The sequence below is a fragment of the Solanum stenotomum genome, chromosome 6, assembly GCF_019186545.1.
Source record: "Solanum stenotomum isolate F172 chromosome 6, ASM1918654v1, whole genome shotgun sequence".
NCBI classification, from domain to species: Eukaryota; Viridiplantae; Streptophyta; class Magnoliopsida; order Solanales; family Solanaceae; genus Solanum; species Solanum stenotomum.
Window position 1 is genome coordinate 31545732 of NC_064287.1, and position 21848 is coordinate 31567579.

Consider the following 21848-nt stretch of genomic DNA (forward strand, 5'->3'; position numbering starts at 1 on the left):
TTCTGCAGGTTTTGTTCTTTAGAGCTAAGAGACGACCTAGGGTTATTTCTTGAATGTTTTCCACCTCTTCCAGCACTAAAGAGAAGGTTTATACTCCCCTAATCCGTTTTCAATCCGTAGAATGTAGATTCTTGGTAATTATCCTTGGGGGAAGGTTTTGATCTGTAATTAATGGTGGAAAAAGCCTTAAGTTGGGTGTTAGGATCATGGGTTTTGCCTAGGGTTGATAATGTTGATTGTAATCTGGATAATTTGGACTTGTTTGTTGATCCTTGCATTAAATTGTTATTTCTAGACCACGAACAAGCGGAAAGAATCCGAAAAGGGAAGATTCAAGTGACTTTTGGGGGATTCAAGCTTATTTTCGAGGTAGGTGATGGTTTGATTTCAAGTTTGTGTGATGTATATTCGTAATTGCTTCATTGTAATGCGTGTATGTATGTGAATGAAGCACTATTGATCAAATCTAATGTAAATTAGTGTGAATGAACCATTGTATGTCATGAAAAGACATTTGATTGTATGATTATGAGAATGTATATTATGAGTGTGATTGTGATTGTGATTGTGGTTATGTTGATTGGATCGGGTGTCAAATTCCGACACATACATTGGATCAGGTGTCATGTTCTGACACACTAATTGGAATTGGGTGTCACGTTCCGACACATACATTGGATCGGATGTCACGTTCCGGCACACTAATAGTTTGGGTATGGGTTCCATGAGAGGACCATTGTGTTGTCATATCTAATTGATATTGAGAATGTGGAATTGTACATTGCTCCTTAAATGATCATTGTATATGTTATGTATATGCGTGTTTACTATGTTGTGACTGCTTATATATATTGTGCTTACTGGAATAGTCGTGCGATCCTACTAGTACATTGTGGTTGTGTACTGATACTACACTTGCTCGTTCTTGGTTGAGTACAGGGCATCTTCAGGTGTCTATTGATAGACCTCAGCTAGGAGATCAATGATTGAGACCGGATTTCAAGGGTGAGCTAGTTCTTTTAGGCTGCCTGCCATGGAGTCCTTCATTTTGCTTAGTCTATTCTTTTCGTACTTAGACATGCTTTAGTAGTTTGCTTATGTTTGGTTGGGGTTGAACCCCTTTTCCTTAGACTTGTTGAACTATAGATGTTTTGGTACAATGACTTTCAGGTTCTAGGGGTTGTTTTTCGCAATATTGCAGTAGTTGTTTGTTAAAACTTTTGGAGTTGATGGGAACTCCGTATTAATTATTTATTTATTTAAACCTGCTTCCCTAGCATTAAATGTGTAGTTTTGGTTAAGTTGCTCATTTGGGTTATAGTTATTGTTTTCCCACCAGAGGGTTGTTGTGGATGTCACTCACGACGGTCTGGGTCGTGACAAAGTTGGTATTAGAGCCATAGGTTCGCTGATCTCATTATACCAAAACAAGTTTAGTAGGGTCTTGTAGAATGGTATAGAGATGTATGTACTTTTCTTTGAGAGACTATAGGACTTAAAGAAATCTCTTTGTCTTCTTCTTCTTTTGTGTTATGATTTGATTCCAATTGGTATCTGGTGATCCCAATTGGTATCTTTCCTCCTTCATTCTTCATGGGTACTGAATCTGAAGATTCTTATGATTTTTTTTGTTGAATGTCATGAGCTGCTTCATAAGATAGATAAGGTAGAGTGATTTAGTGTTGAATTTATGATATACCAATTTAAGGGAAACACCAAAATATGGTGGTGGTCTCATGTTGAGTGACGACTAGTAAATGCACTACTCATGACTTGAGAAATATTTTATTGCTTTTTTTATGGAGAAGTATATACCCTGAACTTTGAAAAATATGAGGAGAGATGAGTTCCTAAATAGATTTGTTGCACCCTATAAGGCCAAATTTCATGTTTTATTCCAAATATGGTACTCCACCTTGCTTCAGTCTAAAAGAGAAAATTTGTTGCTTTGTGAAGGTTTAAGCCAGATTTGTAGATTCAAGCTTATAGGTGACAACATTCAATAAGTTTTGTAAGGGATGGCTATAAAATGAAAACCATAACTTTGGAAAATGCATCAAGTGTTGTTTTCATAACATGTCTGGGTCGCTTAGTAAATGATAGAATTATGTTGCGATGATTGAGGTTAGAATATCTACTACGATTTCCTAGATTGAGTGTATATCAAAGAGGGTCATGATACGACTGCTCCAATAGCAGCAATGCTTAGTTGGTTAAGTTATTAAGTGTATTACAGTGATGGAGAACTTGGACATATGAGGAGAGATTGTCCAAAACCATGCATGTTGGACCCCGTGTAGAAGAAAACTAGTGTAGTGGTACCTGCGGGCAATGATAATAATGGTAGAGGACGTCCACAAGGTGGGCGAGAAAGGAATCAGTGAGGTCGTGGAGGTTGAGGAATTGGTAATGCAGGTAGAGGGGAAGTGCAACCAGGCAAGGAGATTGTCCATTAAGATGACATGGCTCAGTTTTATGCCTTCCAAGCAAGACCGAGGTGGAGACATCTGATATAGTGATCACATGTACTATTCTTGTTTGTGACAGGATGGTTAATATGTTTTTTGATCCGGGTTCTACTTTTTCATATGTGCTAGTGCAGTTTGCCTTGGGATTTGATGCGGTTTGTGGTGTACTTGATGCCTCCATCCATGTTTTTACCCTAGTTAGAGAGTCAGTCATAGTCATCCATGTATATCATGCTTGTCCTGTTATGTTTATGGGTTTTTAGACTTGGGTTGATTTGGTTATTGTGGATATGACTGACTTTGATATAATCTTAGGCATGACATGGTTGTCCCCCTATTATGTTGTGCTTAATTGTGATGCTAAGTTAGTAACTCTTGAGATCCCGGGTAGGGAAAGGTTAGAGTGGGAAGGGGTGTACAAGCCTAAGCTAGCTAAGGTCATATCTTTCGTGCGGCATAGGAAACTAGTGGGGCAGGGGTGTTTAGCGTATTTGGCTCATATTCAGGATGTTGAGGTTGAGTCTCCCTCTATTGAGTCTATTCCTCTAGTGTCTGAATTCAAGGAAGAATTTACTACTGATTTTCCTTGTATGCCTCTGGATAGAGATATAAATTTGTGCATTGACTTGGAAACTGCACTCGCCCCATCTCCATTCCTCCTTATCGCATGGCTCCAGTAGAATTGAGAGAGCTTAAAGCTAAAATCCACTATCTTCTTGATAAAAGTTATCCATCCTAGTGCTTCCTCGTGGGGTGCTCTTGTCTTATTTGTTAAGAAGAAGGATGGTAGAATAAGGACTGGTGATTTTATCTTAAGCCATAAAGGAGTGGATTGATATCAGAATGACAAGTTTATGGATAAAGAAAGTCCCATTAAGTATACTAGGGTGAAGGTAATTGAAGATTTTAGAAAGAAAATGCTTATAAAATTAGGTTAGTCCTTTGAATTTGATGGGTATACCTGAGTTTGAGGTGTCATGTCAATGAAAATGATGACTTCGTAGTGATAGTCAAGGGTAACTGAGCATAATTGTAATAAGAGTTTGTGATGGGTTGTGATGGAATGAAACTATATAATAAGATTGTTGGTTAAGCAAATTTTGTATAGTAACTACGGCTTGCGAGTATCTAAGGTTGTGGTTTTCTAATATTTGGTAAGTAATGTGGTTGTATGGACAATTTTAAGAGATGGTGGGATGCCACTCGAATAGAATTTAAAAGACCTAGAGTCATAAGGAAGAAAAAATAGTGGGATATAGTAAACCCTTTAGTGAGAGGCGAGAGAAAGAATAATTGATTTTATTGCAAAGGCAAAGGAGCTACCTTTCAAATGGACTGAAAAATGCGTGGAGAGCTTTCAATAGCTCAAGACTCTTTTAACCACAGTACCTATTTTGGCATTACCGGTGGAAGGTAAAGATTTCATTGTTTATTGTGATGTTTCACATCTGGGTTTGGGTGATGTATTGATGCAGAATAAGAATGTCATAACTTATGCATTGCGGCAGTTGAAGGTGCATGAGTGAAATTATCTGATACATGATTTGGAGTTGGCAGCAGAAGTGTTTGCTCTTAAGATCTGGCGGCATTACCTTTATGGTGTCAAGTGTGATGATAAGTGTTTTTTTTGTTTTTGAGTTTGGTAATGAGTACGATTGAATTTTTAGCGAAAGATATTGTAAGATCGATGAAGATGCGATCAATAATAAGGGAAGATCCATGAATTCATAAAAATCTTCAAAGTACAAGCTAATGTTGATATATAAGGGCATTGTGTCATACGGTTGAATTTACAATTTATATTTTTTATTGTAAGTCTACATTTTTGGTGATATATTTTGCCATGGTATAAATTTGCAAGGTGAGAAATGATCAATTGTATCAGGTATTGAGCATGTGAAAGGACTTACACCTGGTTTGCGTCGTAAAGTTTATTACTTTTGATTGTTAAATTACATAAGAAAGGTTATCATTTAAAAGTGTTGGTTTAGAGTAAGGTAAATGGTAGAAGTGTTTATGATGGTTGTTAGTATTGAGAGTGTGGGCTTCAGAGGAGTGATGTGAAGAGTATGTGGAGTCAACTAAACGAAATGGCTAGTATCGGCTCTTCAGAGGAAAACCTTTAGTGTTATTCGATAAATTCTTATGTGACCATCTATTTCATTTTGTACATGGTTGTGAGTATGATGCACCAGGTATGCTCACATGTGTTTTTACTTTTGTGGGTGGATCCCTAGTGGTGGAGCAGGTATCAATCCAGCAATGTTCTCTTGGTTGAGTGGGATGATTGGGAAGACTTGGTTAATTCAGATGACATATTTAGGGTTGTCTTTGAAGTTGTTAAAGTATTCCAGTGGTTTTACATGTACCACCTTGCTTATAAGAATTTATAGAAGAACTACCATGCATAATTATGGTTGTCTGACAATCTTAATATTCCTCTGTTCGTCGAGGTCATGTATCGATTATGTGTGGTTTAATGTGGGGATCATTGGGTCTAATTCTACTCTTCTTAAGGGTAATCTACCATCACAATTAATAATCTAGCATTTCGATAGTGTTGTTAGAGGGTTTGTATGCTTGGACATATCCCTCGATGAGTATCTGATATCTAAATATCAAAATGTTATAAGCTCATGGAAATTTATGTTGTGAGATGAAGATGTTGATAAGAACTATGATTTTCTGGGTATTATGAGTTTTGTTGGTTGGTTCAGGTTCACTTCTAATTGTAGCGAGTATTGATTTAGGATTTTATCATGGTTATGTGAGAAAGGATTCATCCTGATGATTGTGTCAAAGTCCTTGATAACATGTTGCAGACGTGTGTACGATCAACTTTGGTAGTTATTAGGAATATCTTTTGTTGTTAGTAAGTTTACATACAACAATATTTGTCACTCGAGTATTGAGATGACCTAATTTGAAAGCATTGTATGAGAGGATGTGTAGGTATTAAATTGGTTGGTTTGAGGCTAAAGGTGTGAAACCTTTGGGTGTTGAGTTGGTGAAAGATGCTCATAATAAGGTGAGAAACATCGAAGCTAAGCTTCTAGAAGTACAGAGTCGACGAAAAAAGTGTGCAGACCGTAAGGTAAGGACATGCGAGACAAAGTATCCCCAGTTATTCGACGATTCAGGTGCTACTCTACCCTTACTTTAGCCAATTTCTCCTAGTTTGATCACTCAGGGACGAGTGATGGGTAAATTAGTATCTATTGTAATGACCTATTCCCATCATTATGGAAAAGCCAATGGGGAAAGAAATTCGGCCAGAAAACTTTGAGTAGTGACTTCGAAATTCCTAGCGTAATCTAGATTTGGACAAAATTTGAGTCCGGTGAGGTCTAGGGAAATCTGGTAATGAATGATATATCTAATAATGAATTTGATTACATAAGTGGATAGCCAAGACGTTATGGAGCCCGTACGACTTTACAGAATCGAATTAGGGTAAGTACAACTCCCGAAACTCATGTTAGCATGAACATATAGTTTTTGAACGTCAATGGTTGAGGGTGTGTTGTAAAATGGGGGTTTGGAACTCAAATTCCGACGTTCTGTCTCCATTCAAGCCGCCAGATAAGGATTAATCCCGCCAGGGCGGGGCCGCTGTGGTGGGATGGGGTCCGCCGTGGCCTAGTCGCGAATTAAGTAGGGATTAAAACCCTAAAACGTTATTTTTTTACTAGTTTCGTTCTTGAGAGCTAAGAGACGGCCTATGATTATTTCTTGAAGGTTTTCCACCTCTTCCAGCACTAAAAGTAAGGTTTTTACTCCCTTAGTCCATTTTTTGATCCGTAGAATGTAAATTCTTGGGTAATTATATTTGGGGGAAGGTTTTGAGCCGTAATTAATGGTTGAAAATGCCCTAAGTTAGGTGATGGGATCATGGATTTGGCCTAGGGTTCATAATGTTGATTGTAATCTAGGTAATTAGGACTCGTTTATTTATCCTTGCATTAAATTGTTGTTTCTAGACCACGAACAAGCAGAAAGAATCTGAAAAGGGAAGATTCAAGTGCCTTAGGGGGATTCAAGCTTGGTTTTGAGGTAGGTGATAGTTAGATTTCATATTTGTGTGATGTATATTAGTAATTTCTTCATTGTAATGCATGTATGTATGTGAATGAAGCAATATTGATCAAACCTAATGTAAATGAGTATGAATAAACCATTGTATTACATGAATCAACACTTGATTGTATAATTATAAGTATGTACATTATGAGTGTTATTGTGATTATGATTGTGGTTATGTAGATTGGATCGGGTGTCACGTTCCGCCACATACATTGGATCAGGTGTAACGTTTCGACACACTAATTGGGATCGGATGTCACGTTTCGACATATACATTGGATCGGGTGTCATGTTCCGACACACTATTTGGGATCGGGTGTCCCGTTCCGACACCCTAACAGTTTGGGTATGGGTTCTATGAGAGGACCACTATGTTGTCATATCTAATTGTTATTGAGAATGTGGAATTGTACATCGCTCCTGAAATGATAACTATATATATATTATGTATATGCGTGTTCACTATGTTGTGACTGCTTATATATATTTTGCATACTGGAATAGCCGTGTGATCCTACCAGTACACTATTGTTGTGTACTGATACTGCACTTATTCGTTCTTGGTTTACTACAGGGCATCTTTAGGCGGCTATTGATAAACTTCAGCTAGGAGATTAGTGATCGAGACATGATTTCAAGGGTGAGCTAGATCTTTCAGGCTGCCATGGAGTCCTTCATTTTGCTTAGTCCATTCTCTTCGGACTTAGACATACTTTAGTAGTTTGCTTATGTTTGGTTGGGGTTGTACCCCTTTTCCTTAGACTAGTTTAACTTTAAATGTTTTGGTGCAATGACTTTCAGGTTCTAGTGGTTGTTTTCCACAATAGTTCATTAGTTGTTTGTTAAGACTTTTGAAGTTTATGGTAACTCCGTATTAATTATTTAGTTATTTAAACTTGCTTTAGTAGCTTTAAATGTTTAGTTTATGTTAAGTTTCTCAATTGGGTTATAGTTATGGTTCTCCCACCGGAGGGTTAGTGTGGGTGCCACTCACGACGGTCTGAGGCGTGACAAAGTTATATCAAACCATATGTAAATGATTATGAATTAACCATAGTATGCCAAGAATAAACACTTGATTGTATGATTATGAGAATGTACATTATGAGTTTTATTGTGATTGTGGTTATGTTGATTGGATCGGGGGTCATGTTCCAACACACTTTTGGGATCGGGTGTCATGGTCCGACACATACATTGGATCGGGTGTCACGTTCCGACACACAAATTGGGATCGAGTGTCACGTTCCGGCACACTAACAATTTGGGTATGGGTTCCATGAGAGGACCATTGTGTTGTCATGTAGCACCCCGTACCCGAAAACAGACCTCAATGCAGATTACCAGAAGATGTAGTTGCAACCCATGCTTACCATCCACAGATTGTAGGGTGACCCACGGCCCGTGATGGTGCTTCGTGGTTCGCATCTGCAACCTTCCCAGAAACCCCCAGAAAATTTGTCTAAGGGTTAGCCTACGCCAGGACCTATGGACCGTAGGTCAGACCACGGTTCGTGGTCCAGGATCGTGGGTCAGACCATCAACTTCCAGCTCCCAGCCACAATCCTCGATTGACCAGTACAGACCATTAGTAGGTCGACGGTCCGTCGGTGACGCCAACAACTTTTAAGTCAGGGGTCTTTTGGTCTTTTCATTATGCATTGGACCCCTAAACTACGTCGTTTAAACCCTAAACTACATAGTTTTGGTAAATTTTAGCCTAGAAACATAACTAAAACTTTGCTAAGTCAAATCATTCCCCAAAACTTAGAAAAATTAGAGCGTAAGAGAAGAAAGAGGTCAAGAACCCTAGTTCAAGAACGCAGCAAGGTTCCATCATTTCCAACCCTAAAATCGAAAGATTTCTTCGTGGAATTCGTCACCAGGTATGTGGGATTTCACTAGTGGTTCCTTTCACCCATTATCCCTAGATTTATGTTAGAATCTTGTTTCCCTTAATATTATCTAGACTTAAGGTTTCTTGACTGTTAGAATTGTTGGGTTTTAGCTATTTGAATGATCTAAATCGTATTATCATGAATTCAGTATCGTTTTGCCCAGATTTATGTATAAACTCAAAAATCTAGCTATGTAGTTATCACGACTCGAGTCTACACCATGGACGTGGTCGGCACTCAAGAACCATTGTTGGTCCCCAAGCAAACCCTCATCCTCGCAGACTATAAGCGGAAGACTAACTTAAGCATGCAAAATCTTAAAAAACTGAATAAATATTCATGAAACTTAAATAAAAGCTTTAACTCAAAAGAAAACTCAAAATAAAATAAATTATTCAACTCGCCATAAAATTTGCAACTTAAGTCTTTAAAACATTTAATAAAATAAATGATACAGACTTCTTAACTATACTGACTATCTATGAAGCCTCTAACTGATAAAGATGGAAGTCGGGACAAGACCCACGACATCCTAACAAGTGATATAACTGAAAGGTAAATAAAATCCTCCGGAAGCAAGGAGGCTCACCATAGCCAACTCGAACTCTCGGATGTATCAACAAAGCTCCTGTTGATGATCCTTAATACATGTGTTTGCATCATGAGAAGATGCACGCCAAATGGCTCAGTACGTGGAATGTACGAGCATGTAAGTGGAATTCTAAAATATAAATAAGCTTGAAAATTGATAAAAAGGAAACATACTTACCTCTTCTCAAACTTACTCAACTCATAAGTACTCAAGGATAAGATACTCAACTCAGAGATAAGATACTCAACTCAAAGATATGATATTCGACTCTGGGTACTCAACTCTGGATACTCAACTCAATATGACTGAACTCATTTCAATATAAACTAATTTAAAAGAAGTGCAATAAAGAAACAAACTATTTAAAAATATGTTATCAACTCTGTGTGTATGCAAGGATACAACATAACTCCGAAATGTATGTAAAAATACAAATAACTGTGTATATAAGAATACAATAACTTCTGTGGGTGTTTCTCTAACCGACAACTATCACGTAAGAGCTATTGTGATGATACAACAATTTTCCGCACGCTGCTAGAGTATCCTTTACTTTGCCAAGGGTATAGGACCTGAACTACTAAGTGGATCCACTAGTCTATGCGGAAAGGATTCATCTAAAAAGTATGACCCTTTTCTACCGATGATGGCTACATGGTTTATGGCGGCCGGGGGTTTTCTGAACCCTCCCCATATCGGTGCTCAATACTACTCCCAAAATATACTAGTTCTTTATGTTTTAAAAACATACTTCTTTTGTGATTTGAGATTAGTGCTCAAAGGCTATCCTGGAAACCAAAGTTTCCCCTCTTGCTTCATTTAGAAAGAGATTACTCTTTTCTAAAAACTAGGATAGACCTCAAATACTTAGAACTCAAGAACTTCAATGATACTACTCATTTCAAGAATGCTCAACTAAGAGTTCATGTGGAATTATGAGCATGAACTACTCAACTCAAGGACTCAAAGATACTTCTCATCTCAAGACTGTTCGACTTATAATGTTCATGCGAAATTATGAGCATGAAATATTCAACTCAAGGACTCAAAGATATTTCTCAAAAGGGATTAGGAACTCAACACTTAAAGGCATAGAACTTGGAGATATTACTCCTCTCATAGATACTCAACTTCTGGAGTTCATGCGAAATTTAATGGCATGAACGACTTGACTCGTAGGTCTACATAACATTATGGAACTCATGATACAAATCTTCTCATTCTCTTACTTACTTCCTCAAAATTTAGTTCAAATCAATAGTTGATCTCAAAGGATTCACAATTGAACTCAAAGACTTTCTTGAACTCTACTCTTAACTCTCTCTTGAATTTGAATTATGAATTCAAGAGTTATGGTTCATACTATGAAAGATCTCATGATGACAAAATAGACTCAAGAATACATTCTCCTCATTCTCATGTTCACTTACTCGAGTCTTGAAACAAGTTACTAGAAGTTGTAGAAGACTCCACAAAATTACTCAAAGTGACTTTCTTAGAATGTTCTAAAGAATTCTCCAAACTTAACTCTTAACTCTATCTGAAATTTGAATTATGAATTCAAGGTTATGATCATGTTAGGAATGATTTTAGGTGTTTATAAGTAGCTTAGAGTAGTTAGAATCGAAAAAGAGTGAAGGTACATTTCGAAAGAACTTAAATGGAGCAACCAGTTCCAAACTGGACGGGACAGGCGAGCCTGGGGCTATGGGTGGTGCGGAGCGCCAGCCCCTAATATTCAAAGCCTACTTTGGGGTGCTCTGTCTGGCGCGATACTCCTGGCCCCAACCCAAAAAACCCAATGAATTTCTTTGCTCGTTTTCTCACCCTAACTCGCCTAGAATCGAACGGTTTCTTCCCCAATCACTTAGAATTGATTACTTAACATAAGTACACTCTAATATACTCAATAAATCCCTTAAAACACTCAATTTGATCTCAAAAAATCATCCAAAACCCAACACCACAAGATTTAGAATGAACTTCAAGAACACCTATCAAGAACTCAAATCTTTCAACTTCAAGAATGAAATTTGCGCTAAAATTAATATGTTTGGCATGTAGGTGAACAAACCCAACACTATGGAAGCGTACATACCTCTTAGGGATCAAAACCATGGCAAAAATTCGCAACAACACGCAAGAATCTTGACGAACACTTGATCCTCTCCTCTTTTCTCCTCTTTTCTCTTCTTTTCTCTTCTTGAACTCTCAACAAAAACCCTAGGCGTAAATTTTAGGATTATAAAACTGAACCTAATAGTATTAGACCCTTAGAACCTTAATAAAAACGAATTAAATCTGATTTGGTAAGGAAAAGACCAAAATACCCCTTACTATTTTCGGCTAACTTTCCTTAACTGAACAGCCTAACATCAAAAGGCCATATCTCACTCATCTGACCTCAAAACTTAGCAAACTCGGCGGCGTTGGAAAGATAATTCAAAGATATTTCCTACGGTATCTTGTAGCACATATAACGCATCATGTGTTAGGAGTTATGATCATTTTAAGTTGACCAAAAACTCATAACTTAAGCATAACTTGCAAAATTTCAGATTTTGCTTTTTCTAAGTTAGTTCTTTCCGGAACTCAAGGTGCTACATCTAGTGAACTTAACATTTAGGAAATTTTAATTCATCGGTAAAATCCTACTCACAATGAAGGAAGGTTCAAGTCTTAGCTCAAAAACTTTCTAGGGTGTTACAATATCTCCCCCTTGGGATCATTCGTCCTCGAATGACGACTGGACTGGGTATGGAACGGGTTACCCTTACTAAGGTCTGAAGCTAATGGTACGCTCTCACTATATTCATGCTTAACCCAAATCCTTAGGTTCAGGTTCTATACCTCTCTATAGGGAACCTCATCCTAAGACCATTACTCCTTACCACCACATTCAAGGTTAGTACTCTAGCAACTCCATGGACTCTTACTAAAAAACTCCTTCAGAGCCAACTAAGGGCTCTCATTTAAATATTTCTCATAGTAAAACCTCATTCTAATATTCTTCCTTATTTACAACCTTAGATGGAACTATAACACCATCAGCATCATGATAGGATCATTAAACTTCTCTTTCTAACACCACTCCATTTCTAAAATGACCTCTGAAAAGATATATCGCAAACACTTTGGAACTCATTACTATCTTACTCTCAAACACTTGACTTGATTTCTCATCTCGACATCTCCCCCTTAGGTCTAAAGCTGACACTTATAAGATATGGACCTATTCCATCATCTCTAACTGGTGTACATCCTCTTAGTGCTCTTTTTTCTCTTGTGACTTAGCCACACTTCACTGCCCTTATGTGAAGGTTAGGGTCTCTCACTTGTACCACTCATATCTATTGCAGCTAATCACCTTGATTTCTTCAAGTCTTATAGATCAAATCTCAAGACTAACATCATCACCCTCATGTGGTCATTCTTTTGATCATGACACTCATCTTAAATTCAACATTAATGTTTATTACTAAACCCAAATAACAATATGATTGCTCGCCTACTACACAAACTCACCACTTCTTAGTCTACCCATAAGGTAAAACTCCTCATTACTAACTAACTAGGTACTTGACTATTGTAGCATAGCTTGTCCAAACACCATCTCCCTTACTAAGAATACTAAACCTCTACATACTTTCCTCTAGCTCTGAGCTCTTTCACTACTACTGCTCATGATCTCATAACTCATGCTACCTTTTCGGGTGAAAATACTACTCTAGCTCTAAACATACCTCTTAAAAGGACCTCAACTGAAACAAAGCTTAGGGAAGAGAGTACATCTCGATTTTAGCTCAAACGCACGATTCATATGAATATGGGTGCATTCCTCTAAAACTGAACACTTAACTTACTCTTGGGCTTCTCTCAAGCCCCTCTGGAGTCTCATGACTTTCTCAAGACTCTTGCTAAGAACAACCCATCGATAAAAAACTTACTCTTCTTTTCAACCACCTCTAGTATGATGGGTAGTCGAAGGAATAGGAGAACACACGAGTTAGAATAAGTCCCTACGACATAGCTCTATTTCACGATTAAGAGTATGAAAGAAGGGAAACTTTTCTTAAATGTCTGTAGTCCCTCATTTATAGAAGTGGGGCCCTCATAACCATAAACGAGAACCTAATAACAATGCTTCATAGACACTCTAGGACACTTAAACTCTGTGCTTTCATACCAAGTTTGTCACAACCCGAGTCTACACCCTAGACGTGGCCGGCACTCAAGAACCATTGTTGGTCCCCAAACGAATCCTCATCCTGGCTGACTACAAGCGGAAGACTAACTTAAGCATGCAAAATCTTAAAAAACTGAATAAATATTCATGAAACTTAAATGGAAAGATTTAACTCAAAAGAAAACTCAAAATAAAATAAATTATTCAACTCGCNGTAGTCGAAGGAATAGGAGAACACACGAGTTAGAATAAATCCCTACGACATAGCTCTATTTCACGATTAAGAGTATGAAAGAAGGGAAACTTTTCTTAAATGTCTGTAGTCCCTCATTTATAGAAATGGGGCCCTCATAACCATAAACGAGAACCTAATAACAATGCTTCATAGACACTCTAGGACACTTAAATTCTGTGCTTTCATACCAAGTTTGTCACAACCCGAGTCTACACCCTGGACGTGGCCGGCACTCAAGATTCATTGTTGGTCCCCAAGCGAATCCTCATCCTGGCTGACTACAAGCGGAAGACTAACTTAAGCATGCAAAATCTTAAAAAACTGAATAAATATTCATGAAACTTAAATGGAAAGATTTAACTCAAAAGAAAACTCAAAATAAAATAAATTATTCAACTCGCCATAAAATTGAAAACCTAAGTCTTTAAAACATTTAATAAAATAAATGATACAGACTTCTCAACTGTACTAACTATCTATGAAGCCTCTAACTGATAATGATGGAAGTCGGGACAAGACCCACAACATCCTAACAACTGATATAACTGAAAGGTAAATAAAATCATCCGGAAGCAAGGAGGCTCACCGTAGCTAACTCGAACTCTCTGATGTATCAACGAAGCTCCTGTTGATGATCCTTAATACATGTGTCTGCATCATGAGAAGATGCAGGACAAATGGCTCAGTACGTGGAATGTACGAGCATGTAAGTGGAATTCTAAAACATAAACATAAGTTTGAAACTTGATAAAAAGAAACATACTTACCTCTTCTCAAACTTACTCAACTCAGAAGTACTCAAGGATAGGATACTCAACTTAGAGATAAGATACTCAACTAAAAGATATAATATTTGACTCTGGGTACTCAACTCTAGATACTCAACTCAATATGACTGAACTCATTTCAATATAAAGTAATTTAAAACAAGTGCAATATAAAGAAACAAATTGTTTAAAAACATGTTGTCAACTCTGCGTGTATGCAAGGATACAACATAACTCTGAAATGTATGTAAAAATACAAATAACTGTGTATATAAGAATACAATAACTTTTGTGGGTGTTTCTCTAACCGACAACTATCACGTAAGGCTATTGTGATGATACAACAATTTCCCTCACGCTGCCAGAGTATCCTATACCTTGCCAAGGGTATAGGATCTGAACTACTAAGTGGATCCACTAGTCTATGCGAAAAGGATTCATCTAAAAAGTATGACTCTTTTCTACCGATGATGGCTACAAGGTTTATGACGGCGGGGGGTTTTCTGAACCCGCCCCCATATCGGTGCTTAATACTAATCCCAAAATATACTAGCTCTTTATGTTTTAAAAACATAGTTCTTTCTGTGATTTGAAATTAGTGCTCAAAAGCTTAGCTCAAAGGTTATCTTGGAAATCAAAGTTTTCCCTCTTTCTTCATTTAGAAAGCGATTCTCTTTTTTGAACAATAGCCCGAAGGCTCCTTGGAAATGTCAGTTTTCGTTCTTATTTAAATGTGAAAACATTTTAAAAGTCATTTGGGAATACATAGTCCCCATATACTTTTGAAGAAAAGAACTTCAACTTTCCTCTTTACTAAACTCAAAACATAAGTCTTAAAACAAAGTTAAAACGTTTGCAAAACACTACTTATAATATGGTTCTTGCCGAATTATAGACATGAATGACTTAATGTAAGGTTTTAAATAACCATAAATAGACCTCTAATACTTGGAAATCAAGAACTTCAATGATACTACTCATTTCAAGAATGCTCAATTTAGAGTTCATGTGGAATTATAAGCATGAAGTACTCAATTCAACGACTCAAAGATACTTCTCATCTCAAGACTGTTCAACTTATAATGTTTATGTGAAATTATGAGCATGAAATATTCAACTCAAGGACTCAAAGATATTTTTCAAAATGGATTAGGAACTCAACACTTAAAGGCTTAGAACTTGGAGATATTATTCCTCTCATAAATACTCAACTTCTAGAGTTCATGCAGAATTTATTGGCATGAACGACTTGACTCGTAGGTCTACTTAACATTATGGAACTTTTGATACAACTCTTCTCATTCTCTTACTTACTTCCTCAAAACTTAGTTCAAATCAATAGTTGATTTCAAAGGATTCACCATTGAACTCAAAGATTTCTTGAGCTCTACTCTTAACTCTCTCTTGAATGTGAATTATGAATTCAAGAGTTATTGTTCATACTATGAAAGATCTCATGATGACAAAATAGACTCATGAATACATTCTCCTCATTCTCATGCTCACTTACTCGAGTCTTGAAACAAGTTACTAGAAGTTGTAGAAGACTCCACAAAATGACTCGAAGGGACTTTCTTAGAATGTTCGAAAGAATTCTCCAAACTTAATTCTTAACTCTACCTTGAATTTAAATTATAATTCAAGCAAATGATCATGTTAGGAATGATTTTAGGTGTTTAGAAGTAGCTCAGAGTAGTTAGAATCGAAAAAGAGTGAAGGTACCCTTCGAAAGAACTCAAACGGAGCAACCAATTGCAAACTGGACAGGGCAGGCGACCCTGGCCTATGGGTGGCACAGAGCGCCAGCCCCAAACATTCAGAGCCTACTTTGGGGGGATCTGTCTGGCGCGACACGCCAGGCCTCAACGCAGAAAACCCGACGAATTTCTTTACTCGTTTTCTCACCCTAACTCACCTAGAATCGAACGTTTTCTTCGCCCATCACTTAGAATTGATTACTTAACGTANNCTTCGAAAGAACTCAAACGGAGCAACCAATTGCAAACTGGACGGGGCAGGCGACCTTGGCCTATGGGTGGCACAGAGCGCCAGCCCCAAACATTCAAAGCCTACTTTGGGGGGATCTGTCTGGCGCGACACGCCAGGCCTCAACGCAGAAAACCCGACGAATTTCTTTACTCGTTTTCTCACCCTAACTCACCTAGAATCGAACGTTTTCTTCGCCCATCACTTAGAATTGATTACTTAACATAAGTACACCCTAATCTACTCAATACATCCCTTAAAACACTCACTTTGAACTCAAGAAATCAACCAAAACCCAACACCGCATGATTTAGAATGAACTTCAAGAACACGTATCAATAACTCATCAAGAACTCAAATCTTTCAACTTGAAGAATGAAATATGCGCTGAAAATAACATGTTTGGCATGTGGGTGACCAAACCGAACACTATGGAAGCTTACATATCTCTTAGGGATCAAAACCATGGCGAAAATCCGCAACAACATGCAAGAATCTCGACGAACGCTTGATCCTCTCCTCTTTTCTCCTCTTTTCTCGCCTCTTCTCTTCTCTTCTTGAACTCTCAACTAAAACCCTAGGCATATAGTTTAGGATTATAAAACTGAACCCAATAGGATTATAAAACTGAACCCAATAGGATTATAGCCTTAAAACCTTACTAAAAATGAATTAAATCTGATTTGGTAAGGAAAAGACCAAAATACCCCTTACTATTTTCGGCTAACTGTCCTTAACTAGACAGCCTAACTTCAAAAAGCCATATCTCACTCATACGACCTCAAAACTTAGCAAATTCAGCGGCGTTGGAAATATAATTCAAAGGTATTTCCTACGTTATCTTGTAGCACATCTAACTCATCCTGTGATAGGAGTTATGATCATTTCAAGTTGACCCAAAACTCATAACTTAAGAATAACTTGCAAAATTTCAGATTTTGCTGTTTCCAATTTAGTTCTTTTTGGAACTCAAGGTGCAACATCTAGTGAACTTAACACTTAGGAAATTTTAATTCCTCGGTAAAATCCTACTCACAATGAAGGATGGTTCAAGTCTTAGCTCAAAAAATTTCTGGGGTGTTACAGTAATTCTTTTAGTTCATGAATTACACATGCTAGGTAAGTTAATTCAGTTAAAGATATAACATGCCTCAGTTTTCGAATGCATTATTATCAGTATATTATTGTTGTATTCTCAGTTTGCATGTCAGTATTTTGACCTATCCAGTATTACAAAATTTCATTCATAAAGTGTTAATACTTAATCATATGGGAAGCTTAATACCGAATGGACTAGGGTCAGTCACCCTCAAGTCCAAGAACTACGTGCCTCTTAGGTTGTAAGTCCCCTCTGTGGGCATCATTTTTCTTTTCACGCCAGCATGCCTCTATACCTTTGGCAGGGTATATTGGGTCCTTTCGATGGGGCGTATACATCGGACTTCACATTTAGCTCATGTGGTTTTATGTCGGTTATTAGTAGCTCCCTTATAGTTTAGTGAGATTATATTGCATTGACCATGTTATCTGTATAGTTCAGTCTTCAGTCTCAACATGTTGTAAACTTGGTCATTGCATTCAATTTAGACATGTTCAGTATTTCCAGTATCCTTATCATATTCAGATTATATCGTTTCTTTATTGCTTATTCAATTATGTTATTATGTAGCTTTAATTTATCCTGCATGTTCAGTACCTTTCAAGTATTGACATATACACTACACTACATCTTTTCGTGATGTAGGTTTAGGTCCTTAGCAATTGGATCACGCCTAGATTGGATCCCGATCTTCAGTTCAGCAGCATCAGTGGTGAGTCCTTATTCTTCGAGGACTAGTGACATTATTATGTTCTTGCTTTTAATTTTAGTTTCAGATTTACTAGATCTAGCTGGGGCATGTCCCAGCAATTCTAGTCTATTTAGAGGCTTATTTCAGACATAGTTAGTTTCAACTTTAGTATTAAAGTTTGACTTCTCATTTGTATTCAAACTCTCAATTTCATATATTCAGATTTAGTATATGGGTATTCCCCATCATTTCAGATTTCTACATGATTTAGCTTCCGCCAGCAGGGTTTGCTTGGGGTCACTCGTGATCCTAGATCTCTTGTCCGCGTCCAGGAGGTAGCCTCGGGGTGTGACAAACTTGGTATCAGAGCACTAGGTTTAGGTGTCCTAAGATGTCTGAAAAGCCGCACTAAGTAGAGTCCTTTTCATAGGTGTAAAGTACACCACATCTAATGAGAGGGAGGCTAGAAGTGGTTTAGGAAAACTTCCCTTTCTTTCTTACTCTTATTGTGCATTAGGTATGATCTAATTCTTCATTCTGACTCGTTGTTTTAGGTTTCGGATTTGCCTCCTCGTAGAGCCTATGGAAGGTGTGTGAATGCATACAATGCTAACGCAGCTCCTCCTGTCCCAGATTAGGAAGTTTCAAATGCTTAATTTGGGAACGTTATTCAGTTGTTGGCTTAAAGTGTGACCAACCAGAACAATCAACAGGTTCCAGTTTCGACAAATGGTAATATTGGGTCAGCTGCAACTAGAGTTCATGATATCATTAGGATGAATCCACCTGAGTTCTTAGGATCGCAAACTGGTGAGGATCCCCGAAACTTCATTGATGAGGTCAAGAAGATCTTTGGAGTGATGCATGTAACTGGGAATGATCGAGTTGAGTTAGAATCTTACCAGCTTAAGGATGTAGCTCATATCTAGTATACTCAGTGGAAAGAGAACAGCGGTACAAATGCAACTCCTATTACTTGGGAATGATTTAGTGAGACCTTTCTGGAAAGGTTTTCCCAAGGGAGTTGAAGGAGGCAAAAGCTCAGGAGTTTATGAATTTGAGATAGGGTTCTATGATGGTCCAAGAGTACGGACTCAAGTTCACCCAACTCTCCAGGTATACTCCTCACATGGTTGCTTATTCCAGGGCTCAAATGAACAAGTTTATGTATGGGGTATCTGATCTTATGAAAACATAGTGTAGAAATGCTATGTTGCTGGAAGATATAAATATTTCTACGATCATGACTCATGTTCAGCAGGTTGAGGGTGATAAACTTAGGGAACAAGCCAAGGAGAATAAGAAGGCTAGGACCGGAAACTATGACTATTCTCAACAGAAATTGGGTTGTGGTAATCCCTCGCAATTTCAGCAGAAGTCTTCAACTCCAACACCTTTATCAACTAGCGTTCCATCCTTCAAGTTCCAAAATAATCAGAAAGGTAGGGCCTCAGGCTCCAAGTCTCAAGGTAGTATTTCGGGCACCATAACCTACACATCTTGTCCAAAGTGTGGTAAGAACCATTCAGGCGAGTATTCTGCAGGAAAGGAATGATGTTTTGGGTGTGGTCAGTTTGGTAACAAGTTGAAATATTGTCCTTCTAAGTAGGGTCAAGGAGGTAATAATGGTAGAGCTCAGTCCACAACTTCAGCAGTACTAGCAGGTCGCCTGACTCAGCGGGTAACTTATCTGGTACAGGTTGCGGTCAACACCAAAATAGGTTGTATACTCTCCAAACTCGCCAGGATCAGGAAGATTCTCCTGATGTAGTCACTAGTACATTACGAGTCTTTGACTTAGATGTTTATACATTGTTAGATCCATGGGTTACTCTTTCCTTTGTAACTCCTTTTATAGCAATCAAATTTGATGTTAGTCCAGAAACTCTTTCAGAACCTTTCTCAGTCTCTACTCCAATCGGTGACCCAATTATAGCTAGACGGGTATACAATAATTGCCCTGTCATATTCTCCCAAAAAGTCACCTCAACAGATCTTGTAGAGTTAGAAATGGTAGACTTCAATGTCATTATAGGTATGGATTGGTTACATTCCTGTTATTCCTCAATTGATTGTAGAACTATAATTGTTCATTATCAGTTTCTAGAGTCAGAGATGTTTACATTCCGAAGACAACCTTCTGAACTTGGTATGGTCATTATGAATTCATAGTTATGTCATTTGGACTAACCAATGCTCCTACAACTTTCATGGCTTGATGAACAGGGTGTTCAAGTAGTACTTGGACTTGTTCGTTATCATCTTTATTGATGATATCCTCATTTACTCTAGGAATGAGGAAGAACATGCGAATCATTTAAGGGTTTTTCTGCAAACTCTCAAAGATTGCAAGTTATTTGCTATGTTTAGCAAATGTGAGTTTTGGTTGCAACCCGTTGCTTTCCTTGGTCATATTGTGTCTAGAGAAGGATTCCGAGTGGATTCTCAGAAAATAGAAGCCGTGAAACAATGGCCCAGACCTACCTCTCCTACAGATATCAGAAGTTTCTTGGGTCTAGTGAGTTATTACAGAAGGTTCATGGAAGGATTTTCATCCATAGCCTCTCCATTGACTAAGTTGACTCATAAAAAGGTCAAGTTTCAATGTTCAGATGATTGTGAGAAAAGCTTTGCAGAACTAAAAACTAGGTTGACTACAACTCCCATTTTGACTCAACCAGAGGGTTCAGACGGTTATGGTATCTATTGTGATGCATCCAGAGTCAGACTAGGTTGTGTGACTAGGTGTTATAGTTTATGCTTCTAGACAACTCAAGGTGCATGAGAAGAACTATCTAACTCATGAACTCGAGCTTGCAACCTTGGTATTTGTACTTAAGATATGGATACATTACTTGTATGATGTTCATGTAGATGTGTTCATAGATCATAAGAGCCTTTAGTATGTGTTCACCCAAAAAGAGTTGAATCTTCGCCAGAGGAGATGGCTTGAGTTCCTCAAGGATTATGATATGAGTGTGCATTACCATCCTGGTAAGGCCAATGTAGTAGAAGATGCTCTTAGTAGACTATCTATGGGAAGTGTAGCACATGTTGAGAAAGAAAGAAAGGAACTAGCAAAAGATGTACACGGAGTTTCTCGCTTAGGAGTTCTTCCTATGAGTATATCATATGGTGGTGTAACAGTTTAGAATGGGTCAGAATTTTCATTGGTAGTGGAGGATAAGGAAAAGCAAGACGGTGATTCGATATTGCTTCAACTTAAGGGTGCAGTCCATCAGCAGAGAGTTGAGGTTTTCTCCCAAGGCGGAGATGGTGTGCTTCGCTATCAGGGTCAATTATGTGTGCCTAAGGTGGGTGAGTTGAGACAACAGATTCTTGCAGAAGCCCATAACTCCAAATATTCTATTCATCCAGGCACCACTAAGATGTAACATGATCTACATGAAGTCTTTTTGTTGAATGGTATGAAAAAGGGATATAGCAAATTTTGTGGCTAAGTGCCCCAATTGTCAGGAAGTCAAGGTAGAACATCAGAAACCAGGACGTATTACTCAAGAGATCTACATTCCTATTTGGAAGTGGGAAGTGATCAACATCAGGTTTACCTCGCACTCGCAAACAACACGACTCCATTTGGGTGATACTTGATAGAGTTACTAAGTCTACGCGCTTTTTAGCAGTCAAGACTATAAATTCGGTGGAGGACTACGCCAAGCTTTACATTAATGAGATAGTGAGGTTGCATGGGGATCCTTTATCTATCATCACAGATAGTGGTCCTCAGTTTACCTTTTATTTTTGGAAGTCATTTTAGAAAGATCTTGGTATCAGGCAGAGTGTACCATTCATACCTTAGAGGACATGTTGAGACCTTGTGTG